At 36.8% G+C, this 23,849-nt stretch overlaps 1 protein-coding gene across 3 annotated transcripts in view; it reads right to left on the bottom strand.

Moving 5' to 3' along the window:
• EPC1 (enhancer of polycomb 1) overlaps positions 1–23,849 on the bottom strand; it is a 68,435-nt gene that overhangs the window by 44,049 nt on the left and 537 nt on the right. The window lies entirely within an intron of this gene.

Raw genomic sequence — 23,849 nt, 5'->3', positions numbered from 1 at the left:
TGACAGTAAGAAGGGGTAGTTTAGTAAGTAAAATTTTATCTCTATGTTCAGACCCTTTATTAGATACTTAATCTTCATCCTTAAAACATATTACTATACCTATTTTACAGGGAAAGTGAAGCTCACTAAGATTAAGTCACTTGCCCGAAGTGGTGGAAATACGATTTGGATTGAGGTCTGACTCCAGAACCCCATGGCCTTTCTACTGTGTCTTAATTCCTCCTTCTTGTCTTCTTTTGCCTTCCCCATGTATGACTGAGTTCTGGTTGGTACTCAGGGTAGAACTCAGATTACTAAGAGAGAAGCAGAAAGGACTTTAAACACATGAAGAGACAAACAACAGCATCGTGGCTTCAAGGATCAGTGGAAAGCTACAACCAGATAAGAACGTAAGAGCAATTTCCTAACTTCTCTTAACAGGATTCTCTTTGGAGTGTTTTACCAAATTAATGCTCAAAAAGCTTAACTGCTGGTAATACCCAGGCACCATGGATATGAAGGATGGAGCAGAGCAAGATTAAGTTCTAGGAGAACCAAAACATGCGCATGTGTCCTGTGTAACTAACTATTCTTAACCATCTATCATCCCTATATACATAGAGGTCCACTGTAAAGTATAAAGTATGTTTTGCTTTAACAAGCATGGTTTTATCTTGCTGAATAAACATTAGAAATCCATTAAAATTTATACTTCTTCCCTGGATTTGCAACACTTTATTATATCTCTGATATTATATCTCCATTTACGAAATGTTTGGTAAACATTTGTTTACCAAATGTGGAAACAAAGTAATTTTTTACAGAAATAAATAGTAATACGAGCTTCCCTCTAAGAAGAGAATCAGCTTTGAATTAACAGCAAATTGGGAAGGAGTTCATTTTGGCTTTAAAGTATTTTATTTAGGTATTATCCTATAATCTACCATAAAAGAAGTCAAGAGGATACTAAATGATTTACTACCCTTGAGAGATAAGGATCTAAGAAGGATGAAACAGTCTCAAGTTAGAGACTTGTTCTTCCATCAAAAATAACAGATTTATCTCTTGTATTTTCCTGCCAGTCAACATAGCAATCAAGACTTAGCTGTTGTTACACTGCTCTTATTAATAGTTTGTTTTCCCTATCAAAAATATAAACTTTCCGGGTTTGTATGAATGCTAAGTTTTGTGCATGTTTAAGGTAACTGTTGAAAACACTGTAAAGTGGCTAGTATAGAAAAAAAGTATAGGAAGTTCAGACACGCGAACTAATCTCACAAATTTCCTTCCTTTTCTTAACTAACACCAAGTCCCTTGGGTTCACCAAAACCATTAAACTCCCAGTGTGATAATTTCTGAAATCTGTGTCTTCTGTAGTAGCTAAAAAATAAAAGGCACGGGTAGTCTCAAAACTTTCTACTTTAACTATATGTCTGTTTCCTTTACTTACTCAAACTCACTCCCCCTTTATTGAAACACGGTGGTAGATGAAAGTAAGTTTTTTTTAATCTCAAATTATTCTAATTTAATGTTATTTTGTGCCATAAATTATCTTCTTATAAATTATAAAACACACATATGGAAATAAAATTTGATTTTAACTTTTTATTAGAATACTCTTTATCAAATATGAAGACGTCTACAAGGTACACTATTTAAAAGTACATACTCTGATGTCAGAAACCTGGACTGGAATTCCAATTGTGTCACTTAAACTGTTACTTAACTTCTTTAACCCTAAATTTTCTTATTAGTAAAATGAGGGAACTGCCATTATAAAGATAAAATGAGATAACCTTTTAGCATAGCACCTAGCATATTCTTATTAGCCTTTTATAATATAAATGACACCAACTTTTTTTCCTTATTATTAAAGGGCAGAAAATGCTATCAAATTTATAAAAGTTACACTAAGGATTAAGTGAAATTATGTCTATAAAACTGTGGGGTATTATTGTAACAGCAAATTTCAATAAATGGCCTATATTATTAATAGACATTGTTTCACTCTAGCTGTATATGAATCAATACATTAATAAGACTAAGTCCAAATTTACCTATATTTTAAATGATGTCCCATGGGGCGCCTGGGCGGCTCAGGTGGTTAAGCATCCAACCTCAGCTCAGGTCATGGTCTCACAGTTCGTGCGTTCAAGCCCTGCATTGGGCTCTGTGCTGGCAGCTCAGAGCCTGGAGCCTGCTTCAGATTCTGTGTGTTCCTGTCTGTCTGCCCCTCCCCCCACTCATGTTCTGTCTCTGTTTCAAAAATAGATAAAAACATTAAAAAACTAAAAAAAAAAAAAAGTAAATAAATGATGTCCTTTCTAACTAATCCTATAAACAAGGACACTTTAAACCTCTAATTTTTATTGGCAGTCTGTCATTGTTAAAAACAATCCTAAACCTCTGAAGACTGTCAAATCTCACTCACTATAGAACTCTGAGAACTTTATATGACAAGTTCAGGCACATTATTATAGTGACCACCCTCACTTTTTCAGCTTTTACAAAAGAATGAGAACTCTTTATACACTTTAAAGTACAAAAGAAAAAAAATAAAACATGCACTGCAGTCATAATAAGGAAGCCCTGTTCTTTCCGCTTTCCTGGTCAAGTTAAATTCATGGCAGTAATTCATTTCAAAGATTATTTTCACCACACATTTTATCCCACAATGGATATGAAATAATTCACTGGAACATTTTTAAACTAATCTAATACTTCCTGATATAAATTTGGTTTCTCTTTCTTATGGAAGTGAGAGAAAAATGAGTAACTTTTATTTGGGAAGGGCAAATTGTTCCAAAACTTGAACAACATATTTATATGTGAATTATTCTCTTTTAGCTGGTATTTATAGCCATAAGAGAAGGGAAATTATATTCGTTCTTACAAAGGTCTGTAAGCTCATATACACATTACACAAATTATCTTATTTCATAGCAGAAAGAGATGAAATGAGTTAAGACCAGTTTCCTACAAAAGCATTAATTAAATCATGCTTGTAAGTTTTATTATCTCAGAAGCTGCATTAAATTTGGTCAGAATAAAAGGTTGACTCTTCTATACCTAAACAAAAGTAATACTTTCATGATCCCATTTTAAAGAAGCAAACTGTGACAGACACAAATTAATTTCCCAGTAATAAATGGCAGCAGAGGGCTGATGTTACAAACCTATACTTAATTAGGAATTTATATTTATCTCAACCTGATGCCAACCAAAGTATACCTTCTAGTAAGTGAGATATTCTTATTATAATCTGACCAAACCATGGTCAGAATGCGAAACTTAAAACTTATTTAAATGGACTGAAGGAGGATAGATTAAAAACCTTAAGTTCAGAACACAGCTGACTGAAGGGAGTATACTTTTTCTGTCTTCACAAATGTCCTCAAGTACCCACTTTCCTTCATCCTCTTTCCCCAATACACAAAGATAAACACTGAAAGTGTAATGGAGAGCCGTTATTTCTGCTCATCAAATTACTCCTGGCTGCCTCCCAGGCACACAGTAACGTCGTGCTTTCTGCTTTCTGGCTCTCCTGTGGCTCGTGGGACTAGGTACCTAATTAGGGACAATGAGTTGTGAATCAAAGCAACTTATTATTTCTAGGACAGAGTACTTTATTACTGGTAAAAGATTTGAAATCACCTTCTATCTGCCACTATACTTGAGACGCTGACTTCTGCATCTGCCTAGTTCTCCACCTGATCCATGAAAAAATGTTACATAAAACAAGACATAAACTTTTGAGGTTGTTTGTTATCACATCATAACCTAGTTGACCCTGACATAAATTGGTTCCAGAAGGGGGATACTGTTCTAACACAAAGGCTAAAATATATTCCATTAGTTTGGGGGCCAAGGAGGAAGGAAACCTCTAAGAGGACGGGAGGATGACAGCCCATATTAGACAGTACAAGTTATTTGACATCCAAGTCAGTTACAGCTTGAAAAGCAAATAACGTACTTAATAAAGGTGGAGCTTTAGGAGAAGAGGTTAAAAAAACTGAACATCAAAACAGTGTACTGGTTGCTCTGTGTTCAGTTTGTAAGTAACAAATTAAAAAAAAAAAACTGATTAGTTTGTAAAACAGGAATGAAAAGAAGACTCCAAAAATTCTCCAGGGACTTGTAGCATTTGAAGAATGCTTCTCAACCTGAGCCATAATTGTAAAAATCAAGAAGGCCATTAACTAACAAAGGATGAGTAATAGACCTTGAGGGTAAATTTCAAATCAGAGTAAAACATTTGAATGGATTAGAGTCTCAAAAGCAGAGACCCAATTAAAACTGTGTTAATGCTTTCAGCTGAACAAAACAGCTCTGAGGAAAAAGAAAGGACACTAAGGGTGTAACTTTGCCAGCAAAAGTTAATAGGTTTATGTTAGCAATCTGATAAAGAACTATGAATACAGGCTACTGGCATACTGAGCTAAATAGAAACACATTAGAAGCCTACTCCAAAGCTGTGCTGCCAACAAACAAAAATCAAAAGCCCGTTTAAAATCTGATTGACTTTGACACTTGCATTAGCTCCCCTAATATTTTCTAATACCTACTTCAGACGAGGCTATGGAAGATGATGGAGAAATGAAGGAATGCCAAGAGCCACAAAAAACAATGGACTGGGGAGACCTTACAGAAGAGCAGATTTAGTACCTAAATAAGAATATTCCCCATATCCAGGGGAAAGGGACCCTTATAAAGTCAGCCTGGTGGGATTTTTTAGTTGCTATGGATTAGGCAATGCTATGTTTTCCTCTCATTATTCAAATGGGAGTGTTTATTGTGGTTATCATGCCCCTGTTATTCTGATGTATACTAGGTGTATTTACAGTGAGGGAGGGTAGCAGACAATAACGGAGATAGTATTTTCATTCACAGATCTCCAGACCAAGAAAAAACATACCCAAACTGAATGTAGAGAATTATATACAACACCTGGAAATCCCAAGACTTCAAGCTAGCTGGGACTTTTGGGCAGGTTCACTGGGGGAGGAAATGAGTATATTTTGCCTTAAAGACAGTGATTCAAATCTTTGGTTGATGCGAAGCATAAAAATCTGTCATTAGTGTTGTTTGCCAAATACTTTTTTCTTTGCCTTCTGGTCATATGGTAGGACTGTACCTACTGGTCCTTCTATAGTTAGGTGGTGTAGCTTGTTCTGGTCAATGAGCTGTGGGCCTAGAGGACATGTAATTTCTGGACAGAGTATTTGATTAAGATGAAAGATAAGAGATCTTCCAGAGCTCTTTCCTCTATTACGGTGTCCAGCCAAGTTGAGACTGGAGGCTGCTCTTTCAGCTGAATCCCAGAGTGGGGCCAGGTAGAACAGAACCTCCAAATCAACCTAATGGTCAATGAAGTTAGAAATCAATCTTTTCCCTGATGAAGGGAAACCATAAAACATTACTGAACATCTGAGTCAGGGGCAAGCTTATAGATGAACTAGTTCCTTCTACAAATGATAAAAATGAGTTCTAGCAGTTAAATGACCTGTCTAATCACATGTAACCATATGGCAAAAAAATTGATGGAAACATCATTATCGTCCTGTAAGTCTAAATTATAATGGGGTTTATGCTCTTTAAACACAACTCTGGGATAGACTGAACTAGAAACATAAATAAACAAGCCAATAATGTACCCATTCATTCAACAAATAATGAAGAAATTAAGCTCAATGCTACAGGTACTTGGAACCAAGAATCATACGGTAAAGAGTAAGCAAATAATTACATAAGTGAGATGGAAGTTTCTAACAGTAATTGCTAAAAAGCTATGTTATGGGAGCATATAACAGACCTATCCTAATGGATACCTAAGGAGGTGACCTGGAGCTGTGAGAGATTACTAAACCAACCTGTAGAGAAATAATGTTATCAGTATACGGCAATAAATGAGAAATGATTCTGTGGATGGATGGACCTCAAAGGATTTGGAGGAACTAAACGGAGGTAGGGGCCAGATTACATAAGGCCTAATATATAAGCCACTTTAAGAGCAATGGGAGCTCTTTAGAGGTTTTCAGCAGGAAGCGACACAATGAGATTTCAGTTTTCAAAGGACCACTGGTTTTGTTAATACTAGGGAAGGGAGTAATCGCAGTCTTGGGAAGACTTCTTAGGAAAGTACTTAAATCTAGGCAACAGATGATAGTACTCTGAATTAGGGAAATGGCAATGGAGATAACATCTGACCTACTTAGGAATTTTTATTCAGGGTTTAAGTTCTTGCTACCCTGTGAACTTTCCTCTTGATTTTCTAATTTCTCCACTATTAATTCATAATAAATCTGAATACATTAAACTGAGTGAAAGGACAGCATAACACCAAGATATTATGGGTAGCATAACATATTTATATCACAAGGATGTCTCTCCAACAGGCCTCCCTTGTAGAAGATACACAGCTATTAGGAACGAGTGGTCATCTTATTTTATGACACTTTATACAGTAAACATTAAATTATATTCCATTATTTTCCAATTGGTAAGGCTTTCTAGGTCCAAATCTTAGAAATTACAGATGTTTTTTATTCAAACTTAAGATTTATTCCAGGAAGGATTTAAGGTAGCTGGGCAGAAATAAAGGGACATTATAGTAATTTAATTGGTTTCTTGCCAGTGATTCAAAGTATTAGGAATCCTTGAGAAATAAAAGAGTTCTACATATGAACAAGAACTAAGGTTCAACTGAGAAATTTTATATGAAAATATCCAATCCTAAAAATACAAAGACCAGGGGGAAACGTTAATCCTTTCAAACATTTCTTTGCTCTGTCCCATCTTCAAAAAAACCAAGAAAGTGTTTCATTACTACAGAAGTTAGAAATTTCTCAAGTGTACTTTACAAAATCACAACACAAAAGTACAGACAAAAAACCCCCACAAGTCAATATGATTCTACATTTACTGACATACAAAACAAAACAAACCATTCTTATTTTATTGGTATTGCACTGCAAAGGAAAAATTCACCAAGAGAAAAGCATTCATACAGAATTCTCCTATACAGGGGCACCTGGGTGGTTCAGTCGGTTAAGCGTCCGACTTCGGCTCAGGTCATGATCTCACAGTCTGACAGTCTGTGGGTTCCAGTCCCACACTGGGCTCTGTGCTCACAGCTCAGAGCCTGGAGCCTGCTTCAGATTCTGTGTCTCCCTCTCTCTCTGCCCCTTCCCCATTCACTCTCTGTCTCTCAAAATAAAGACTTAAAAAAAAAAAATTAAAAAAAACAAACAACAAAACAGAATTCTCATACACATTTTCAAGATGTCAGTATGGTAGAGGAAAAGGAAACCAAAGAAAGTAATTGATAACTGATAAAAAATAACTGATTTTGATCTTACAGGATTTTACTTATATTTATTTCAAATGGAGGATAAAAGAGGACTTTTCAGGACCGAATGTTAGAAGTTTGTTTGCAAGGTTTTATTATTATTATTTTTTTAAAAGTAGGCTTCACACTCAGTGCAGAGCCCAATGTGGGGCTTGAATTCACAACCCTAAGATCAAGATCTGAGCTGAGATCAAGAGTCCGACACTTAACCAACTGAACCACCCAGGCTCCCCTTGTTATATTACGAGTGACAATCTACCCAAAGTAAAAACAGGTATTTCTGATCTTTACAACAGGGACTTAAAAAGACTGCCTCATATTATAGTTTATTTATCGTATGAATTATGAGGCCCTTGAGGGGAAAGACAGATCTATAGACCCCATAATATTTATCATTATACTTTGTAAGTATAAGCTTACACCTATTTGATAAATCTACACAATATAAAATAAGTACTTTTAGCAGTGTTCCACAAAATGTGTTTTTAGAAAGGTCAGGACACTTTTCTGGCTTAAAATTTTGGCATAATCATTAGAATGCCTCATGTCCTTCCTCATCTTACAAAAACACATAAAAAGTATAGCTTCAATTCTACTTTATTAGCTTCACTCCAAAAGTTCAAAGGCAGTTAAAACAGGTATCTGATTTTCATTTTAGAACACAAAAAAATCATAAAGTACCTAGATTTTCTCAGAACTATTTAAACATTAAAGAAACACTGGTGCCAGAACAATATTAACCATTTTTGCTCTCAAAGGACTTTTAGTATAGTAGGAAATAACCATATAAATGAACTTATTTTCTACAAGTTCAGGTTCTATATGACAGGGTTTAGGGAAGGTATGTCAATAAAGGCTTCATAAACGTTGACAGCAAACAGGAGTTTGTGGAGTGAACTTGTGGAAAGAAAAGGCTTTTGGGGTAAAAGGGAATAGTGTAAGCAAAGGCAGAGGTGAGGAATTAAGAGAATATTAAGTACAATAAGGAGTTCAGTTTATTGAGCAGAGGGCTTGTGTGGTAGCATACAGCAGAAGAGATGGTATTATCGATCACTTTCAAGATTAAGTTACAAAAGACTGCAGCTTCTGTCTTAGGCACTCTCTATTGGATCATTTGCTTGGGGGGAAGCCAGCTGTCTGGTTGTGAGGACAAACAGGTAGTAAATGAAGAGGGCCCGCGTGACGAGGAAAAGAAACCTCTAGCCAACATTAAGTGAGCCTGGAAGCAGATTTTCCAGTTGAGGTGACTGCAACCCCAAACAGCTTTCTGCAAATACAGAGCCACAATCACCCAGTAAAGCAAGGGTGATTCCTGATCCTGAGAAGAGGCAGGTCAGGTTGTTTGTTTTAAGCTGCAAGGGCTTGGATAAGTAGTTATGCAGCAAGAGATATCTAACACATATATTGGTATTTAGAGTCTTTCTGGTGTAGCAAAAACCTAAAATGTAGGTATGGCTTTGGAACTAGACCATGGCCTCTAAGGACAGTATTAGAAACTGTTAATAAAAGCTTCATGGTATTTTATAAGGCTGCAATGAGGGCAGAAAAGTGAGACAGATGTTAGAAGAATATCCTTGTTAGGAAGGGGGCAGAAAGTTTAAGAACACTGTTACCTTTAGTTATGTGAAAAGTAGAAAATGTTACCTAATAACCTGGCTGGTTTAGTTAAGGAGATATTTATTTTTTAAAAAATTTTTTTTAATGTTTTATTTATTTCTAGGAGAGAGAGAGAGAGAGAGACAGCGTGAGCAGGGGAGGGTCAGAGAAACAGGCTCCAGGCTCTGAGCTAGCAGTCAGCACAGAGCCCGATGCGGGGCTCGAACCCACGAACCGCGAGATCGTGACCTAAGTGAAAGTCGGACGCTTAACCGACTAAGCCACCCAGGCGCCCCTAGTTAAGGAGATTTTTAAATCAGAGAGTTGAAAAGTGCTGCCTTGTTTTTCTGCTTTATATGGAAAAAACCACAACAAACAAACAAAAACTAAATGAAGAACTGTTAAAGAAGAGCCAGGACTTGAGGGTTCTGAAAATGTGCGATTTCTCTAGGATGCAAACAACACTAAAATTCAGAAATGGTCAGCCAATATCAAATCCAGGGCACTAACAGAAAAACGTGGTCTAAAACTAAGTTGAAGAAGTGACTACAAAATTTTTTGTTAAAATCTCAGAAAGATCAAAGACTGCGCCAGACAAAAGACCTGGTAAAGAGAACTAGTCACTTCAGATTCTCTCAAAGGGTGTGGTACTTTAGCAGCAGCTCATAGTAAAAGCTTCTCTTAAAGATATTTATGGATGTGGCATTCAGCTAATGAAACAGACCCCATAAAGTACATAAAGACCTACAAAGTTGTTTTTTAAAAAATCAACATATTCTGAAACACTGCCAGCTTGAACTAAGAGACAAGAAATAACACAAAATGAAAAAAAGGTCTTCAGAATCCCAAAATGTTGGCAGGAAGAAAGCTAAGAAAACTCAGTAACAAGCATGTTTTATCCTTCATGAAAGAGAAAGACTGAGTAGAGGGCTGAACCAAATGCCCAAAAGGCAAAGCTGAGAGCCTCTGGTGAATTATACTCAGGAATTTACATTCAACCAAGGAACTATCATAATTTGTGTGACTGGATTTCAGATATGCTTTGGACCAGGAACCCTCTTGTGTCTACCATCCCCTACCCTCTGCCTCTTGCTTTGAATGGGAACTACTTTATAGGATTTTCCTTACCCTGTACTGTATATTGCATATGTAAGGGAGGAGGTGGATATTTCTCTTTAGCTTAACAGCATGAGAGAAATTTGAGTAGCTGTACTTAAGGAACTACATCTGAGAAGCAACAACAGGTATCTAAAACCAATTTGGATGGGATTCTGGATTATGAGCTGATACTATAATGGGAAGAGACTTGTGGCAGCTTTGAAGGGAGAGAATTTATTCTGCATGTGGCTACTGTGGTAGTCAGCTTTCAATGGTCCCCATCTCCTGGCATACACAGCCTTGTATAGTTCTTCCTACATTTACAGGCTTGATTTGTTGTGACTTTATATAGAACTCCAAAGTCAGTCATAAAAGACCACTGTTTCTGTCTTTTGTGCTCTCTTACTTGTGCTCTTTTTCTTTTGGATCACTACCTTTGTGGTAAGCCTGCTGCTATACTGTTAGGACAATGAAAACAGCAATGGAGAAGTTCATGAACAGACGCCTCCAGTCAGCAAGGAATTGAGCTTGCTAACAACTACGTGAGGGAGCTTGGAAATGAAATTCTCCAGACTCAATCAAACTTTTAGAAGACTGCAGCCATTGCCAAGAGCTTTACTGGGACCTTATTAAAGACCCTAGGCCAGGATTGTTCGGAGAAGCTGCTCCTAGATTCCTAGCCCTCAAGAACTGTGTGAGATAATGTGTTTATTGCTCCATCCTGCTAAGTCTGGGAGTAATTTATCATGCAGCAATAAATAATACAGAATTTAAGCAGGGAAAGAGACTGAAAATAAAGAAGTCAGATCATCAGGACCCAATAAATGCCACTTCAGAGTTTTTGCATTTTACTTTATCAGAAAAAAGAACAATTTAAAGGATTTTAGATACCAAAGCAACAGCTAGATTCAAATTTTAAAAAGAGCATCTGACAATTTTGAGGGGGTTATAAATTTGAAAAACAGAGTAATGAGACCAATTAAAAAGCAATTATAAACCTTTCAGAATAAGGCAGTCTAATCTTTTTAAGGAATTCTTAGATTGAAATGCATAGATTTATATGAAGGAGCAACCTTAAAAATTAAAAATCATCGAAGTGTACAGAACCTGTTAAAATTGCAGAAAACTTTTTTTTCCAGCTGATGAATTCTTCAAAACACATTTTACACATCTTAGCATCCACTGGGAAACCAAGCATGTACTTAAGTAGAGAAAACAATCCATTTGGTTGACATATTTGTCTACTTAAAGCCATGTTCTTTGATACTTTGCTTAGTATCTCACATTCTATCATAAATACAACTATATGTGTATCAAAATTAGTATTCATTATCAAAACACTCAAAACATTGTTATTTAATGGACATTTGTTGAAAATTTTGAAACCAACCTAAAAAGCACATTTCTATCAAGATTTAAAAATGAAACTAAAATAGTAAATTAAAAAGATCTGTGCACTTACTGTACATAAGACACCATGCTAAAAACTTTACACAAGATCTCAATTATACCAGACTTGGGGACAACCAGAACTTGAACTAAAACCTAACTCCACAGCTCATGTTTTGAGCCCAGTAGAATAGCTGTTTTCAATTCTATCAGATCCAATGCTCCCTCTTTTCAAATTTAGGGCTGTTGATTCAAATACTACAAATGACGTTGATGAAGTTATTTCCAAAATGGTAACAACTCACTACAAAAATTCTGAAATAAAGCACAGTGTAATATTCCCTTATTTTATATACTAGTAGCAATCCTAGAAATGTTAGTACATATAAAAACTGCACAAAAACACTTTACATGTAGGTCCTACACTCAGATAATTTACAAGTGGAAATGTCACCTACTAGGATGTTCTGTGGGATAGTCAAAAGTCATGTGGGCAATTCTCTGTGTTGCAGGACTATTCTTCGCATGGTGGAACTCACATTTTTCCTGACCCCAAGATCATTTCCCCAAAATTGTGACAAAAGCATCTCCACAATTTTCCAGAATGTCCTGAAGAAGAGAGAATAGTATAGTCCCTGTGAAGAACCACTGCGGAGAAAGGAGAGTTCTCAGATGCTCAATAACAACCTCAAAGACCCACTTGCTGGATCCTGAAACAAGCATACCATGGGCAAATCTTTCACTGTAAAGATATTTACAGGCATACCTCGTTTTATTGAACTTCACAGGTAGTGCGTTTTTTATAAATTGAAGGTTTGTGGCAGCCCTGCATAGATCAAGCATATACGCCTCATGTTTTCAACTGCATGTATTTACTTCATGTATTTGTGTCACACTTTGATAATTCTCCCAATATTTCAAAAAGTTTTTCATTATTTTATTTATGGTGATCTGTGATCAGTGATTATGACTCAATGAAAGCTCCAATGATAATGTTTTTTAGCAATAAGTACTTTTTAATTAAGGTATGAACTTTTTTTTGACACGTTGAACACTTAATAGACTCCAGTATAACTTAAAATGCACTGGGAAACCAAAAAATTCATTTGATTCACCTTGTTCCAATAGTTACTTTCTGCAAGCCCTGGAATTGAACCCACAATATCTCCGAGGTATGCCTGTATATAACTGCAGCAGGAGTGATAGATATTCCTTGGAGTTCCTCAAACAGCCAGTTTCTACCTAGTGGGGATGCCCATCCTTCAGGCTATCACACCATATCTAGTTGCAGGAATGGCTCATATAGTTCAGAGTATCTACCAGGAAGGTATCTTGAACTGTTTGTGCATCTGAAGTTGGCTGGATAAACCTCTCTTTAGCAACAGAGTCCAAGACTTAATAGCATTTCCCCAGCTCTTATCATCACTCTGATCTCAACATCACCTACTGTAACCCAATCTTCTACCCTTCCTTGCTTTCCCAAACTCTTCCACACTGTTATCTAGAATAGAAGTATATCACTAAACTCTTCATAAAAGTCTCAACTTCTTTCATTGTTCCCTTAACTTCTTGCCCTAACTGAAGCCTGGCAGTGTCTTCCTGAAACAGCACTCCCTATAGCCCTTTTAAGAAGCTATTTTCCCATGTCCAACATACTTTTATAGGGCATTAAATATTCATCTTCCTTGCTTTCCACCACCAATCCGATACCATTTCTTCTTTGCTGTCCTTTCAAAAATCATAACCCCTAAGAAATTCAGAACATCATTCTCCCCAAAGCTGTCATACACACTCTCTCGGTTAAGTCAAAGAGCGTCCAGTCTTGTTCTCAACTACTACACTTCTGTCATCATGACCTTCTCACCCACATTGATCTTTTTCTGTATTCCACTTTAGCCATCATTCCTGTGATTATATTCTAGCTTTCCTTCACAAGTAACGTGCCACCTCTGACATCTAAAATCAAGCATTCACTTTTTAACCACCACCCTCTTGATTTAGTTTCACCTATTACAACAGTTGCCTCCCACAGAGTCTTTTATGCCAAATGTTTCTACCACTTCTCCACTATTCATCAGCTCCCTGATAATCTTTCCCTGCTCACCCAGTGTAGATTCCCTGGTCCATCATGATAATCTACCGCACTAATCGTCTCATCCCTCTCTTCTCCTCTGTGCTTGTTGGGCAAACCTTAAACCCCCCAAAACCCTATTATATATCTACTTGATGCTTGAACTCAATTTTAATGCTTGCATTCAATTGTTCAAGTGAGCTGACTGGTCTCACTGTAAATGATCACAAATACTGAGCCCTCAGCTCGTCCATCAATCACACCACATTTCTCTAGTAAGTTAGCTTTCCTACACATACCTTCTTCATCTCTCTTAAGGTCCCCCCTCCCCCACTCTGAAGGGATGATCTCACCTCATACTTCACAGAGAAAATAGAATCAAGGAATAAATTACCTCACTCTCCCACTGTCAATTCTAACAACTAATCTGCATTTTTCTCCCCTCGCACGACTGCCTTTTTCTTACCTTTAAATATTTCTGCTCTAATTAGTGACAAACCCCCTCTATGAAGTTGATCCAGGAGAGATGGTTTTAAAGAAATAGTTTTTTAGGAACAAAGTCCCCAGCGTAAGAGGGGATAGGATTATTTTAACCTTTTTAACAGCATCATTCCAACTATTCCGCTAAGTCTAGTAACTCTAATAACTCTTCTAACATTTTGGTCTACTAATTCTATCATCTGGGTTATTTCTATGTCATCTTCTGTTAATTTTTTCCCTTAGTTTTGGTTGTATTTTCCAGCTTCTTTGCATATCTGGTAATTTTTTTATTGGATGCTAAACACTAAGTTTTATGTTACTTTTAGTATTCTTTTGAATATTTTTCGGCATTATTCTGGAATATACTTAAGTTACCTGTAATTAGTTTGATCCTTTTGAGAATAATGTTTAATCTTTGTTAGGCTGCATCCTGAACAGTCTTTAGAGTGATTTTGGCCCTAGAACAACGGAAGATACTCTTCTGAGAACTCTTATCTGATGCCCATGTATTAGGAGGTCTTTCCACTCTGGCTAGTGGGGACATAATACATTCCTAGTCCTGCGTGAGCTCCGAAAACTGTCCCTCCCACTTCTTTCCAGTTGCTTTTCCCTCACCCTTCAAAAAGTTGCCTCGCAGACAGGCTCAGATCAGTTTTCAGCCACACTCAAGAGAATCTCTGGAGCTCTCTGTGCATGTCTGATATTCTGCCCTGAAGCCACTTCAACTTCTCCAAACTCTGAATTTTCTCTCTTCGACACAAGGAGGCTGTCACAGTCTATTTGGGATTCCCTCTATGTATACTAGGTGCGTAGAGACGGGGAAACTGAGGACTAGCTTTGCCTCCCTCCTCTATGTCTTGCTCTCCCTTTGTGTCAGCTGAAACACTGTAATTCGTTATTATTATTTTAATTAATTTACATCCCATATAACTCTTTTTCAAAAGAAATCATTTTGGGGCGCCTGGGTGGCTTAGTCAGTTAAGCGTCCGACTTTCGCTTAGGTCATGATCTCGCGGTTCGTGGGTTGGAGCCCCGCGTCGGGCTCTGTGCTGACTGCCAGCTCAGAGCCTAGAGCCTGTTTCAGTCTGTGACTCCCTCTCTCTCTGACCTTCCCCTGCTCATGCGGTCTCTCTCTCTCTCTCTCTCCTAGAAATAAATAAAACACTTAAAAAAATAAAAGAAATCATTTGTTGATCTCCCAGCCTACTCCAGCCACTGTCCAATATCTTCTGCTCCTTTTCACAGCAGAACTATTGCAAAGCATCATCTACAAGTGCTATGACTCCTTTATCTTTCATTATTTCTTCTATCCTGAACTTTCCTTCCCATTACTCCATCAAAATAGGCCAATGGCACATATCTAATCAAATTAAACAATCACTTTCCCCTTATTCATCTTCTCAGTGGGCACAGTTAACCAATGTCATTTCTTGAGACACTCTGATCCTCATTTTCTTCCTACTTCTGTAATAGCTCCTTCTTTAGCTGAGCCCAAAGGCACAGCTTTAAAACCCAAAGACTTCTATCTCCCAAAGATTTTCAAATTTATAGTACCAACTCATGACTTTTAAATATTACACTTCCAGTACAGACTGTCTAATGCATGACATGCTTACATATCCAGTTAAACATGGACAAGCAAGGGGCACTTCAAACACATTCATTCCTTCTGTATCCTCCTCCTCCTCTAATTTTCCCAATTTCAGTTAAGTGGCCCAATCACCTACCTATCCAGATGCTCAAAGGAAAAATCAGGAGTTAATCCTTGATTCTTTTTCTCCATCTAATACATTCAGATCCACCAGCAACTTCTGCTGGTTCTACCTTCAAAATATACCTAAAATCCATCCATTTCTCTTTATACCCACTACTACCACCCTAGTTAAAGTCACCATCAACTCATATTTGCTCAATATGCCTCATTCTCCCGTATGACAGCAAGAATAATCTTGAAAAAACATGATTCAGATCATGTCACTTCCTTGCCTGAAATTCTCCAATGGCTTACTACTTCGGAACAATCCAAACTCCTTGTGGTAGCCTATAATACCTTACCAGATATAGACCCCTAATTATCTCTGGGTTCTCAGTCTCATACTACCCTATCTTTTTTCATTTTGCCCTAGTCGTATTTGCCTTCTATTCCTACCTCATATTCTCCATCTGTGGGTATCTCTGCCTGGAATGTTCTTCACCCAGATGTTCACAGGGTTGGCTCATTCCCACCATTCAAGATTCAGAACCAATGTTCCTTGACCACCTATGCAAAGATAACTCTATCACCCTCCTTCTATCCGAAATTAACCTGTTCAACTGCCACAGAGGAGCTATAGTTTTTACTTTCATTTGCCTTGTTTTTTGTGTTTCTCCCATTATAGAATTCATTCAATTAAACAAATATTGAACACTTACTTACATTAGTGAAATAAAGCAAGACAAAAATTCCTGCCCTAATATAGCCTATGGTCTAGAATGTTAAGATCCATGAAAAAAGGAACCCTGTTTGTTCAGTGTTGTATCCAGAGGATCTATAACAATCCTTGCCTCAAAGCAAATGCACAAGTATTTGCTACAAAAGTGACTGAAAATGGGTTAATCTACATTTTCTTAGTCTGTACAACATACCTCACCTCAAATATCTCCACTTATTAGAATAATGATCAAATTCTTGTTTGACTTCAAAACAGCCATATTTATATTTTGTTTCCCTTTAGATTCTCTTACAGGTAAAACACAAATCTGCAACCACAACTACAGAATTCTGGCTCTAATTTCAAATTCTCATAATAATAAACGCTTTGTGACTACAGCACCCATTTATATTCTTTAAATCCTTTAGAACTTGTAAGCCTTTCTGGACTAACCTGGAACCAATTATCCATGCACCCAGACTACCTTTATTTTTGTGTAAATTATGTTTATATAATATGCAAATGAAATCTTTAACTAATTCAAGATTGAATGACTATTCTATAAACACATAAAATACTTCTGGAAACAGATCATAATATACTCATTACAACAGGAAATTACCATAGCTTTACTTTACTTTGCGGTTAAAAAAAAACCTGGGTAGGGGTGCCTGGGTGGCTCAGTCGATTAAGCGTCCGACTTCAGCTCAGGTCATGATCTCACAGTTTGTGGGTTCGAGCCCCGTGTCAGGCTCTGTCCTGATAGCTAGCTCAGAGCCTGGACCCTGCTTCAGATTCTGTAGCTCCCTTTCTCTCTGACCCTCCCCTGCTCACGCAGTCTCTGTCTCTCTCTCTCTCTCAGAAGTAAATAAAATAAAACATTAAAAAAAAAAGAAAAAAAAAAGAAAAACCTGGGTAAGTGGAAGCAGGCATGCATATCCTAAACTGTTAGAAGCTGGATGACGCCTTGAATCTAAAATTGGTTTTCCCGGGGCACCTGGGCGGCTTGGTTAAGCGGATGACCAGCTCAGGTCATGATCTCATGGTTCGTTGGTCTGAGTTCCGCATCCAGCTCTGTGTTGACAGCTCAGAGCCTGGAGCCTGCTTCAGATTCTGTCTTCCTCTCCTCTCTGCCTTTGCCCAGCTCGCATGCTCTCTCTCAAAAATAAATATTTACAAAAATATAATAAAAATTGCCTTTCCCAAATTATTACTCAACTTTAAAGACACACTTTTTGCAACTACATACAACTCTACGAAGACAAAGAACATATCTAACACATTCATATCAGATAATCCCAAATACAAGGGACTGTGTAAATGTAGGTAAGCCACAAAAGCCAAAATACATTTTCTCAGAGAATATAAGGTTGCTACTTGTGATTCCAAAATTATGAAAATTCATCTCAATATATAAAAATATTTGAAACTATTAAATCATTGATAGGATGTTTTAAACCTCACATTATCTTTGCCCCTGGATTCACTCTAAGGCCATGTCCTATTTCTTCAGCCAGAACTTGCTATACTGATATAAATTCAACCAAAATGATCTGCTTTAATAATCGGTTACAAAATTCAGCAAACTATGTCACCATGCATAACCGAAGCTGACCCAAACCTTTCAAAGAAAACTTCCAAAACAACAAATGAGGAAAGGCTTTATCTTTTGAAGAACTGATTATATCCCCATTCATCGAAGCTACAACTCAAATAATGGGCCATAACAGATTTAACTATGTTTTTGTTTTTCATCTAATCTACTTACTACAGTGGGACTGCTGGATGAAATTCACTTCATATATATTTAAAGCTATAAAGTTGGTCTCCACTATGTTTAAAACACCATAATAGCTCAAAATTGTTTCCTATAATCACAGGCTTTAAGTTACATTAACTTGATCAAGAAAGACTTGCCCAAATTTACAAATGTGCTGAAGACAACATAGCTTTAAGTAACTCATTGAAAGTAGTTCCAGCAACTTATTTAAAACATTTGAATCATTTCTCATTGATTTCCCAATAAATTGATATAGTCTTACAAAAAATTATAAAATATTAACGTAAATCACACTGAGGATTCAGGAGTTTACTTTAAAAAGTAAAAGACATACTCTACTCCTGTCTGTATATCATATTTTCATACCACTTTTGCACTTAGAAACTCACAACTCATTTTATTCCCTAATTATAATATAAAATTCTCTTTTCCTTGTTGGTTACCTTAAGAAGCAGAATCACAAACTATGTCATTATCCCATGGTATTATTGCTCCTTTTAAAATGCTATTTTTGGGGGTGCTTGGCTGGCTCAGTAGGTTAAGCATCAGACTTGATCTCGACTCAGGTCATGATCTTATAGTCAGGAGATAAGAGCCCTGCATCAGGCTCTGCATAGTGTCAGTGTCAAGCCTGCTAGGGATTTTTTCTCTGCCCCTCCCCTGCTCAAGAGCATGTGCATGCACATGTGCTCTCTCTCAAATAAATAAACATTTGAATAAAATGTTAGCTTTTGCTTTAAAACTGCTGTTGTAACCAACTGCTGGTAAGAAATACCCTTAGCTTTTTAGAAAAACTGAATCATATATATTAGTCAGATTCCAAATCTTTCTTTCATCTGTTAAACTTTACTGATGATGTAGAATGCAAAATATAAAACTAAACTTAGTTTTTAGGAGTGTTGGTTTAATATTTAATCTAGCCACAGATTCATGAACCTGTAGGTACAAATTACTATTCCTTGTTTACAAAACTTAAGCTGCCTTACATTTAGATGGTATTTTAAATTAAGTACTGTTGATTAAAAGAAATGGTAGGTCAGCATAAACTCCATTACAGATCACAAAGCATTTACAAAACAATTAGATACGTAAGCCTGTCAGTTTTCATTACCATTGTTTTATAAAAAATGAACTCTAAATCCAAATTGTACTAATCCAAAATTTTAAATATCAAATAGTACACTGAAACAAGAGCTCTTTAGGCACCTAGGAACTACAATTTTTGAGAGGTTCCTTTTGTAGTTAAAGAGTAGTTTGTTCCTTAAGCCTATTAAGGGGGAGTGGGGGGGAAGTACTCTCTTCCTGAGTTGCCTACAGCTGGTTTCAATTATCCTTCTCCTAGTAAGACATACTAATAAAACCAAAATGACTTCGCATGAAATTTCTAAGAAATTTCTACTAAGAGAATTAGTAGCCCTTAATCTTGAGCTTTCTGCTCCAACTCATTACCAATACTTTGAGAAACTGATGGAAAAATATGAACTTTTCTCCTAAAAAAAATACCATCACAAAATTTTATATGCATATTGTGGGAATTCACTACTTCCAGAAGTATTTCCATGTAGTCCTTAAAACTTAGAAACTTCTACTCAAAAATATCTTGACAGGGGACACCTGGCTGGCTTAGTCGGTAGAGCACGTGGCTCTTGATCTTAGGGTCATGAGTTCAAGCCCCATTTTGGGCATATAGGTTACCTAAAAAACTAAATTAAAAACAAATCTTCAGGTAGAAATTTGAAACTAAATTTTACTACTGCTTCTTAATTATCTGATTTTAAAAAGACTAGTTATTGGCTACTTAATGCAAAAAAATTTAATTCAAACTATTTGTAAAAATTAAACTTTGCTTCTACTGTAACTGAGATTTCACATATTTTTCTTCACTTCCAAGAAGGAAGAAATCTAATTTAATTGTATAGCTCCAAATACAAGGACTTTTTAGTTTATAAAATTTTAAAGGGGAAAAAAAGATTTGTGGCTTCCTTCAAACAATGAGAAATCAAACATTTAAATTGATCATTTAATTTTTTATAATAGAAAAACTAGACTTTTATCCATTTATGAAAATGTAGCACTTATTTTTCCTCATTTTAGAGATATATACATATTTCAAATTTATCCTTAATTAAAAACAAAGAACGAACCTGTCCATTTTATAAATGGTCCTTAACTTGGATTTAATAACATTATATACAGCCCTTAATAATGAATGGTTGTTTTAAGAGAGAAAGGCAGGTGTATAAGACCATTTTGTCCAGATAGAACCCAATTAAAACAAGGTGTTGGATTATAATGGCTAGACCCTACTTCTAAGTCTCAAAGGTAGCTGTGTAGGGTAATGCCATGTGATATCATTAACATGTCAATTACATCACCTATTCTACCCAAACCAGACTAGGTAATAGGAGTAGAAGATTAACTATCCACTCATAATGGAGCCACAATACCCTGGACATCCCAATGAAAAAGTTATACTACAGGAACCAGGTAGCTCCAATGTGTTAATGACTTTAAAACCAATGTTTAAAATGTCTTTCCTAAATGTAAGTATCTATAGAGCAGAATTATACTTTAATGTAAAGCTCCAATTTTAACATAAATAAATTTTAATAAAAACATACCAATAGTACTGACATCTTGCAAGTTACCCTTTCAATTAAAATAGAAGCCATGGAACTAGACTTAGTATTTCAACATTCCTAACTTCAAAGTTAAAATCTCAAATTTAAGATTACCATAACAAAAATGTTAAAATATAATAGTACAAACATCTGCCCTATCAACTTGCTCAAACTCCTTTTTATTTAACCCCACAAGGACTCATTTATCTCATTTTAGAACTGACAATCTATTGATTTCCTACTTGAAAATTACTTCTGTAATTCAAAGTCTTCATCAAATGTTATTTTTTGACTTAGCAAGCTACAATGTATTACAGTGTACCAATTTAAACATTTAACTCCTAAACATCTAAGACTCAGTCAAGTCCTTCAATTTATTACAATTTGGAGTTATTTTTTCAATCCTACTACACTAACAACTAAGTTCTAAAATTGAGTAAAATCTTGGGGGAGGGGAGATTTCTGCTTAAAGTTGCTTTTTAAAAATTAAAGGCATGCCTAATTGTATTCAGATTATATTATTAAAATTGGTAAAGAGAAGTGCATTAATAAGTTTTATTTTCTCAGTGGTAAGATCTAGAATTTGTCCTTCACCACAAAAACAAAATATGGTAAAAACTACCAGATATAGTTCACGTGACAATACTGCAAATACATTTTGATCATGAAATGCCTTCTTAATCAGGGGGTATACACAAAACTGTCATTTAAATCTGCCCCATTTTTCATGATCTACATACCATTACACTTTTTCTACCCTAGACCACAATTCAGGTTCTAGGTCTCTTTGACCTAAGAGACACCATAAATGATGTGTCAAAGGCGAAAGTTTGTTTTAACCATTCACCTTTACAAGCATATCATGCTTCAGCACATTACCAAAAAGTTGTTTTTCTTAGGTTAACTCAGAATTCAATTATCTTTATGTTGAGTCTACATTTTCAATATTGTGTAGTACACTACATTCAATATTATGATTTATATGGCCTACTACTACTGACAACATGAACCAGAGGACTGTAGAGCAGCAGTTCACTTGGTACTGTTTAATTCTTTTATTAAATGCAGTATCTATTCTTGAGGTATATGCTTCACTGATTATAGTTTTGGTTGGATATAAATTAAAACAAATTCTAAACAGATGATGGAAAAAGGTAGTCTGAAGGGGAAAAATCATCCCTCACGTCCCTCAGAGAGATTGAACGTTACTAATAATATCCACAGCACTATGTCAAAATTATTTCAGTGAACAAAGTTATCTGTAAAATTTAACAAGCACTGATACTTTAGTTGAGTTCAGCCGGATTTCAGGTTGTAGCTCTTGAGACTGTCCAAAATACTCAGAAGCAAGACTTAACTAAATGTCTAAGGTGTACTGTAGTGCTACCTTGCTTTTATAAGGCATCTCCCCACCTTCCCTGGCTGCAAAACAACTACGAATTAAATTCCAAGGCAGTGTTAACACCAACACCCCGGCTTGAAAGTATTATCTGTACAACTTATAAACAGCAACAAAAATAAAACCAAAAGACAAGATTCTGCAGTCACAAGTACTTTAATTTTTAAAAACAAATCACTTATTAAAAAATCAACAAATGGCACCAGTCTACTCTAAAGTTGATACAAGTAAAATAAATGGAGAGGTTCTGTCTGATAGGTGCAGAAAGTCAGTGCTACACTAGACAATCTCAACTACTACATACACTTATCACTTAGCTTATCTGTAAAGTTAGATTTGAAACACTACTCTCAAAGGTAACATTCAACTGTCACAACTATTTTACTTTGAAAGGTTAAATAACCCAAACAGTTTAAACAGCTTTATTTTCAAAATCAACATTACAGAGCATAATTTCTACATTTAAAATTCTTACAGTCCCAAATAGAAGTATTACAGTACAATTCTCCACAACAAATTGTAGCACACAAATGCAGCGACTCCTTGATTTCTTTGAACTGTCAATACACTGCACCCTGTTTAAATGGCTGTACCTGAAAACCAAGTTATGCAATTCCTTAGGATTAGAAGTCATCAAGTTATACTGTCAAGGATCTGGGGGAAATGAGAGGAAGATTCTATTATCCTTGTGTCTGAACCCAGTTTCCACAACTAGGTAAAGCCATAGCTATGATAAAATGTCTATTAGCTGTAAACAGTTAAATACTGAAGCCCACCCAACATAGAACATCTGAATGTTAAGATTTCTGTAAATGAATTCACTTAACTTTAGTTCGGCTATCGATAAGGAAGGACCCTCTTTCGAAATCTAGATCTATAACATCTTCTTACTTTGGGTCTTTTCTTCTCCTATGTTGAGAAACCAGAAAGGCGGACTTACACTTTATTAAAAAAAAAAAAGGCAATAATAAAGTTACAGGCTTAAGAAAAACTACGTACTCCAAAATAAGTCTGCAACATAGTCTCAAAGATCAAAGCAAAAGTCAGGGATAGTAGTTTATTACCCTCTGACTAATTAGAATTGGGGAGGAATGAATGCAAAAGTCCCAGAAAGAGAATACAGAGAAAGAATCCTTATCTTCTGTAAAAGTAAGTCATCTGAGCAAACACGCAGTACTCCCGACATTCTGTTGCAGGGGGTGAAGGACTACAAGCCTCACAGACCTGCTGTCAACATTACGTGCCCCACTGAGGCTCCGCGTGGGGACCGCACAGAGCCCAGTCACCTTTCCAGGCCACCGGGAAGCGACATACCCCCACTGTGCACGGAACCTGCGCTCCCCAGCGCCGGCAGCGCGCGAAGGCCGAGGTGGCCCTAGAACGCCACCCAGCGGCCTGCCGGGAGGGCTGCAGGCGGGTCCTCCGCGGCTCCCCGCTCCCCGCACCCCCACCGCCACCCAGCCCGTTCCCCTCTCCGGATGCACAAGGCCCAACCCAAGAACTAAGACCACAAAATGGCTGCCGGCAGCTTCGTCACGTGACCCCTTTGTGCCTTTCGGGCTCCCGAACTCCGCGGGACCCGGGTACAAGTGGCCGGGGTCGGCGGGTGGCCTTAGAGGAGGCCCCGCCGGGCCGCGGCGGCCGGGGGTCGAGGCCGGGGGAGGCGGGGTAAAGGCC

This window comes from Crocuta crocuta, unplaced genomic scaffold, assembly GCF_008692635.1.
Source record: "Crocuta crocuta isolate KB4526 unplaced genomic scaffold, BGI_CrCroc_1.0 scaffold457, whole genome shotgun sequence".
NCBI classification, from domain to species: Eukaryota; Metazoa; Chordata; class Mammalia; order Carnivora; family Hyaenidae; genus Crocuta; species Crocuta crocuta.
Note: the sequence above shows the minus strand (reverse complement) of the source record. Positions and strands in the feature narration are given on the sequence as shown.